The sequence below is a fragment of the Diceros bicornis genome, chromosome 14 (assembly GCF_020826845.1).
Source record: "Diceros bicornis minor isolate mBicDic1 chromosome 14, mDicBic1.mat.cur, whole genome shotgun sequence".
NCBI classification, from domain to species: domain Eukaryota; kingdom Metazoa; phylum Chordata; class Mammalia; order Perissodactyla; family Rhinocerotidae; genus Diceros; species Diceros bicornis.
This window is the reverse complement of record NC_080753.1, coordinates 14313816-14321821: the sequence shown is the minus strand read 5'-3', so window position 1 is coordinate 14321821 and position 8006 is coordinate 14313816.

Here is an 8006-nt window from a genome sequence, read left to right as displayed (position 1 = left end):
ATTTTTGTGTGTGTGTGTGAGGAAGATCAGCCCTGAGCTAACATCCGTGCTAATCCTCCTCTTTTTGCTGAGGAAGACCGGCTCTGAGCGAACATCTATTGCCAATCCTCCTCCTTTTTTTTCTCCCCTGAAGCCCCAGTAGATAGTTGTATGTCATAGTTGCACATCCTTCTAGTTGCTGTATGTGGGATGCGGCCTCAGCATGGCCAGAGAAGCGGTGCGTCGGTGCGCGCCCGGATCCGAACCCGGGCCACCAGCAGCAGAGCACGCGCACTTAACCGCTAAGCCACGGGGCCGGCCCCCCCACATTCTGATTTTTTGTACTTATATTCCAACATTACAATTTCACTCCTTTATAAATCAATTATGTATCCAGAAAGTATCCAGTTATGATGCAAAACATTCCTGGATGTTAAAGACATTAAACCCTTTCCATCTGTTGTCTCTTTGGCAGGGATTAGCTAGTCACATTGCTGTCTCTCCTGATGCTTTGCTGAGGAGGTTGGGCATAGGGCAGGTCCAGAGGTTTCTCTGACTGGACTGAAGGACTCTTGCTGACAAGTGGGGGAGGGCCCTTTACATAGAAAGCACCGGGGCTGCAAGGAGAGACCCAAAGACTCTCCCCTCTCCTGATCTCGGGCAGCTAGCCCCTGGCCACAGTGCCTTCTCAGCAGCCCTTCCTCCTGAGATGATAGGAATTCCTCACTTTGTCCCATGGGTTTCCCTACCAAATGGGCAGGGCTGAGGTGGGGAAAGAAATGAAGAGAGAAGGGGAAAAGTAAGAGCAAGAAAGTAAACATGAGAAGAAGGGAGACACAGGATAGTAAGGAGAGAAGAGAGGAAATGAGGCTGGATATGGGCAGAGGGTAGGAGGGAAAAAAAAATAGATTATATTTGCAGCACAATGCTTCCAGTAATAATCTCGTCATTATCTTGCCTGAACAGACGTGCAAGGACTCCATCTACTCATTATACAACATGAAAATGGAACACGTTTCTATCAGCCTCATCGGAAATCTTGGCAGATGCTGTCAGAAAGTGCACACTGCTTCTGAGATGTGATTTTTCAGTAGCGTAGACTGTACTTTTTGATTGGGGTTGGGGAAAAGAGGAAAAGGCAGTTGATTGTGGTTTTTTTTTTTTTAATTTTGAAATTCTTCTCTTCAAGGGGGTTTTGCCTTAGACCGCATTGAGCTCCATTGACTAGCCATGTCAGCATGACCAGTGGTCAGGGGCTGGTCAGCAGTCTTAGGGCCACACTAAAGCTCTGTGCCAAGGCCCCATTCCTTTCAAAGAGCCCTCTCTGTCCAGTCTTCAGAGCATGCTCTCCGTGGCTCCCACCTCCCCTTATGTCAGCATTATTCAGAGCTTCCTTTCCCTTCTACACCACTTCTGCCCTGATCTCAGGGTCCCTGACTTGTATTGAGATGTCTGAAGTGCGTGGTTCAAGCAAAGAGCATTTTGTTCCCAGCTGAACAAGGCTCAGGCAGACCAGCAGTACCAAAGACAGCAGTGGGCACCGCTCGTCGCTGAGCTAAAGCCGGGCAGTGTGCAGTTCCCCACGACAAACACCACCTTTCCCTGGGAAGGCGGCCAAGGCCTGGAGCCCTGTGTAGGAAATCCCCTGTGAGAGGCCACAGAAAATGGTTCTTTTCATCGGCTCTGAGTCCCCTTCCTTTCTAGCCGTAAAGGCCCACATCACATCCCCTGTCCTGGCCTTCTACACTCCATTTGCCTGCCAAGTGCCCCCAGCCAGGTGCCTCATGGCTCCCACACCCCTTCTCCTTTCCCTCCATGCTCAGCTGGCTCCCCAGCCTCCAAAAGCTGCCTCCTCTCCCCACTTGGGCAGCTGACCCTTCCTCCGTCCTGCGCTCTGTGCCCTCACACGAAACCGTTCCCTGCCATGACCTTCCATCTCCCGAGGCTCCTCTTGGGTTGAACAGAAATGATTTGTTGACATAGCCAGATTAGCAAGGGGAGCAAATTCCACAGATGCCTCTGTCCCTAAGTCTCAAAGTTCAGACCTCCAGCTTGATAGCAGGAGTGAGGTGATGGAGGCAGCCTGAGATGGCACGGAGGAACAACAACCATAACAATCACGCTTTATGGAGCAATTACTAGCTGTCAGGCAATTGTCCAAGCCTTTCTCGTGGATTTATTTATTTAATCCTCTCAACAACCTTCTGCAGTAGGTACTATTATGAGCCCCATTTGACAGACCAGGACATGGAGATTAAGATGTTAAGATGTTAAGAGATGTTAAGTAACTAGCCCAAGGCCCAGGCCAGAAAAGGCAGAGCCAGGGTGTGCCTGGGGGATGGCACTCCTGCACCCACCCCACTGCCTCTCCTGACAAGCCCTGGGAGTGGTAGGAGGCTTGGATTCCAAGCCGGCTCTGCCACTCCTGAGGGGGGTTACTTCAGGCCTGCCATGCTCATTTTTCAAGTCTCCATTTCCAAAATCAGAAAAATTATGGCAATGAGGTGATTTCTTGGGGCGTTTCCATATGGTGATGCTATGATTTTTTTCCCTAATTATAAAGGTCCTCAGAAAGATCTCCAAATTTTCTGGGCTGGGGGCCACCCCAGGTAAAGGGATGAAAAAGGTGGCAAAATTGATCTTCGGTGACCCCTAAAGGCTCATCTGTGCACCGTTTCCCTCTGTCCAGATCGGGCCTTTGGTGCAATCTCCGCTGCCCCTCGGGGCCCCAGGGTAGGGTCCCGCGGTGGGTACAAGGAGGGTTTGTCCGTCACCTGATGACTTGAAGGACACACAGAGTCCACACATCAGGATGGGTCAACCTGGGCTCCTTATTAAAAGAGGGCTGTCCTTTGAGTGTGTCCTCATTTGTGACAGGGCTGAACACACTGACCAGTGCTAGTCAGAGGTGAGCTCCAGGCCAACTCTCTTGGGCAAGAGAGGAGTGACCCTTCACGCTTTGAAATGAGATGGAGTCATAAATACTGTTTCAGATACCAGGAGTCGTATAATCAGAGACATTAGTTATACTCCTCCGCCAGGCCCCCCTCGGTGACTGCCCATTGCCTGCAGGAGGAAGTCGGCATCCTTTAGCTGGGCCTCAAGGAGCTCCAGGACACACTCGCACCTTCCCACCTTGGCCTCTCTCTTTCCTAGAAACTCATGAGTACCACCCCCGGCCAATTTTGACAGAGCCGCAGCATCTTAAGAGTTAACACTTTACCTTTGGTGGAAGATATGTAGTCGCATATTGGGTCAATTCTAAGTTGCACCCTTTTTCTCATTTTAACATCTTATTCATTTAACGTTGATCTTGCAATCAACGGCACGTCGTCGTTCATTTGGCAGCACTTTTTCTTTTGTAGTGGTTTGTGAAATAATAGTGTATCTTACAACTGAAGGCATTTGATGAAGTTGAGTAAGTAGCACTTTCCAGATTTGAGCTCTAGAAGCTCAGCCAGAGGCTAGGAACCAGTGTGCCCATTCTCTGAGTCTTTTCTTCACAATCAGGCCTGGGTCTTGGTGTAATGGGGGTGAGCTTTGGAGGCCTATGTGGCCCCCTAGTTGTAACCATGGGTGATATTTAAAATGTTTAATGACCAGGCCAATCAGAACAGAAGACAGCTGAAAACATGTGACACGTCTGTCCTGGAGCTTACCTGATGCCCACTCGGCTGTATGACTCCTTACCTGTTGGCTCCAAACCCCTCAGCATTTTCCCTCCTTCCTTATTTTACGGACACTTGCCAGCACACTCAGAGAACTTGGCCTGTCACCCAATTCCAGGGGACAATCCCTAACTGGACTATACCAAGCACGGTTACCCCATCTCCTTTGCCTTTATTGGCTTTAGGGGTGGGCATGTGTATTAGTTTACTATTGGTGCTGTAACTGATTACTACAACTTTAGCTTAAGGCAACAAAAATTTATTATCTTATAGTTGTGTAGTCAGAACTTGGGTACAGGTCTCCTGGGCTAAAATCAAGTGTCTTAGGACTGAGTCCCTTTCTGGAGGCCCTAGGGGAGAATTGGTTTCCCTGCTTTTTCAGGTGTTGGCAGAATTTAGTTCCTTGCAGCTGTAGGACTGAGGTCTTTGTCTTGCTGGCTGTCAGCTGGGGGCCTCTGTTAGCACCTAGCAGTCTCTCTCCAGTCCTTACACACAGCCCTTTCATCTCAGAACCAGCGGCAAATCCTCCTCATGCTGCCATCTCCGTCATCCAGCTGGGTTTATGTGATTAGACCGGGCACCTCAGATATCCAGGATCGCCTCCCCATTTCAAGGTTCTACCCTTAATCACATCTGCAAAGTCTCTGCTGCCATATAAGGTAACTTGTTCACAGGCTCCAGGAGAGAAGAGTCTGAGCCTCTTTGGAGGCCATTGTTCTGCCTGCTACAGCATCTGACCCACTCTGGCCGATGAAACGTAAGGGGAAATCTGCTGGGGTTTGGGGGAAAGATTTTGCTCCCTGATAAAAAGACAGACATTGAGGAGGCTTGCCCCATTCCTCCGTACTTTGATTGAGGTTGTGTGAGCTGTGGCAGCTATCTTACCACCATTAGGCATTAACACCAAGAATAAAAGCTGACACACTGAGAATAGCAGTGAGAATATCAGAGTGAAGAGAGAAGGAGAGAGCTTGGCCTTTTGATGACGATGTTGAGCCACTGAACCAACCTAGCCTATTTAACCTAGACCCCCTGCCTAGCTCCTGCTGGCCTCTTCTTTAGGGGCCAGGTGAGGCCCCTATATTTCCAATTATGGCTGGGGATTAGTCTCGGATGAACAGATCTCCCATAGTCCATAACACTGCCTGCGAGATTGTACCTCCGGCTTGAGACAATTGTCTGAATTATGCCTGAACTTGCCGTGCCCTTCAAACTTGACTGGGACTGCTGGCTGCCCTCACGGCGGCTCAGTCTCCCCAGTCCTGTGCCATCCAGTCTCAGCTTTTCCCTCCTTGTTAATCCTGCATTTCCAGGGTCCCCTCACACCTGCACACTGCCCATCTTGATGTTTCTAGTGTGTCTTAATATCTAGATACCCTAGATATACTAAACTGGTTAATATCTAGTTAATATCCAGATATCCTAGACTGCTGGCCAGTCTCTGACTGGTCCTTCCACTTCTGTGCGTCTACATCTTTCCTCATGCTGGTCCCTCGATCAGAGATGCCCTTTCACTGCTCTTATATCTTTTCCATTAAATCCTTGTGACAGTCTTATAAGGAGGTGCTATTAATACCATCTGGTGAAAGATTCAGAAACATTAGGTAACATTTAAGGTGACATGGCCTGTAAGTGGCAGAACTGAGGTGCTAATGTAGGTCTTTCTGACTTCAAAGCCCATGTCCTGTCACTCCCCCGTTTGTCATCTTAGAGGAGACACTGCCCAACTCAAGTCTGGAAGGACTTGTCTCCCTCCCTGCATTAGAAGCACCTTGAGGGCAGGGAGTGAGTCATTCCTTATTGACCCCAGAGTCAGTGGTGTGCTGGTCAAGGTTAACAACTGGCTCTGACAGGGGGAAGGGGAAGCCCTGATTCGTAGTGTTCTCCATGCGGTAGATACTCCCATCATGGCTGATTTCAAGCTCCCAATGTGACATCACTGAACAAGGAGAGTTGGGAGGAGATGTGCAGAGGTACACCGTTATATGATATTTCCACTGTACGGATACAGTAGATGTGAATAACCTCAAGAGCACAGATAATAGTAAAATGTAGTAAAATAATTAGGAGGTGAATGAGTTTTGATTATTTATTATCTTTGTTTTAAGTCTAGTTTATTCCATTTTAATTTCATGTAACTTAATCTGTAATAACCGTTGTGTTTAACAGTTGGCTTGCAAATTTCCTGAGAATTTAACAACTAGGGCCGTGACTGGTTTGAGCTGGCTCCAGCACGCCACTGGTAGCCTAGTATAGTGCTTTGCTTTTAACAGGCACTGGACTGGTGGTGAGGATGCTAATAAAAAGAACATGATTATCCACTAATGAACTTTGAATAGAGCTGGTCACCCAGACTTCAATATTCTTTCCTGTGTCTGAGAATTTCTTAGTTACATTGCTCATACTTAACAGAAGGCCAAATAAATAAAAACTAATTGAGGGTGGAGACCAAAGACTAGCCAAGCCTCCAGCTGAGGGCTGTGAATACTGAACTCTGCCCAGTGTCAGGGTGGGGCCCTGTCTGCTTCCAGTTCAACGGTCCTTGGCTATTGGCCTTGAGCAAGCCTCTAAGTTATAACTGTCTTCTCTCCATGCCTGCCCCCGACCACGCCCACAACAAGAGCAGACTGAAGAAAAAGCCCCAGTCCTATTATTATTCTACTACATTCCAGAAAGGGTAGCCTCCCAGGAATTGGAGAGCCTAGAGAGAAATAAAACAAAATTGCAGCCTCCCTAAGGCACAAAGAAGTCATGCACTTGGGCTGTCTTAACCTTTGGTTATGGGCGCAGGGCTGATGTCACTGGAAACTGGAGTGGGCAGGCCCAGCTTAGGGAGGGAGAGGGACAGCTGGTGAATCAGCTGTGTTGCATTACACTCAGCACTACCCCTGTCACCGTTCGGGGATTGTACCATATATGGACTCAGGCTCAGCACGGCAGTCCTGCTGATTTGCATCGGGACTCCCTTAAAATTGCATTTGAGGATTAGGTCATTGTTACCAGCAAAAGGGAGACCCCAGAAAGGTTGGTCAGCATGAAGAAATCAAGGCTAATTGTGGTCTGGCAAGGAAAAGATGAGAGAACAGGGTGCAGTCCCTTTCCAGCCAAGCTGCTCTTGGGAACGAGGGCCAGAGCCTGTGAACGCTGTGGGAGTGGCTCTTAGCAGTGGCCACAAGGGGAAGGATTCGGCAGGGACTGGCCCCCTTCTGCAGACTCCATTCTGCCTCTGGCTGGTGAGGGGCTGCAGGACTTTATCCTGAGGCCGATTCAGACACGGGAATAACTCCAAAATTTCAGATGTGACAGGCAGCTTCCCCGACTGTGGGTGAAGGCGGCTCTGATGCTGCTGAAGGTTCGGGAACCCTACCGGCCAACTGAGGGACGGTCTCAGCTCTGAGTTATTCTGAGGTGAAGATGGGCTCACCCAGGTAGAACACAGCTAGTTAACCTCCAACCCCGTCCCGTCAGTCCAGACTGGGTCAGCCCAGTGTGTCACAGCTGGGGCTGTGGGAATCCAGGAAAACAGCATGGAAAGGAGTGTTGGGGAGTGATCTGGGCAAGTGTCTTCTAATGGATGGCCAATAAATTGAATCCAGTTTGTAAAGATTAACCAACTTTTTGTTGTTGTTTCAGCAATTTGGTTGCTTTAATTTCCAAACCAAACCAAAACAATTTGGTTCCTTGTTTTTTAAGGACCAGCTTGAATGATTTCAGGACACGTCTCTCTCTGTGTACCTCTTGAGTTGGTTCAGAACCATGGAATACTCCATCACAGTGAGAATGAACTACTCCATATGCAAAACACAGACAAATCTCACAAACATAATGTGGAGTGAAAGAAGGCAGACACAAAAGCGTACTGTGAAGTCCCATTTATATCAAGCTCAAAAACAGGCAAAACCAATCTGTGATGTTAGAAGTCAGGATAGTGGTTCCTTTGTTGGCCTTGGCGACTGGGAGGGGCAGGGGGGCTTCAGGGGTGCCGGTGATGTACTAATCCTTTGTGTGGGTGCTGCTGGCACAGATGCAACACACTCAGTTGTCCACTTGTGGTCTGTGCACATTTCTGTATGTATGTTATATTTCAATCAAAAGTTTCCTTACAAAAAAATGGAACCAGGATGTAATTATGTGAAATAAGTGGTGACAGCAAGAGTAAATTCCTGTGTGCCAACCAAAAATAAGCCTCTGAGGGTTGGTGTGACAGAATGGCATGACCACGGGGCCAGGAGTCAGAACACTCATTTCCAATCCCACTCCATTTTTCACAGCTGAAAGAGTCCTGGAAGCTTAGCTTCCCTGCTTCTCACTTCCTCTGCTGCAGAATAAAGAGGCTGGATTCAATTAAATGATCTCAGA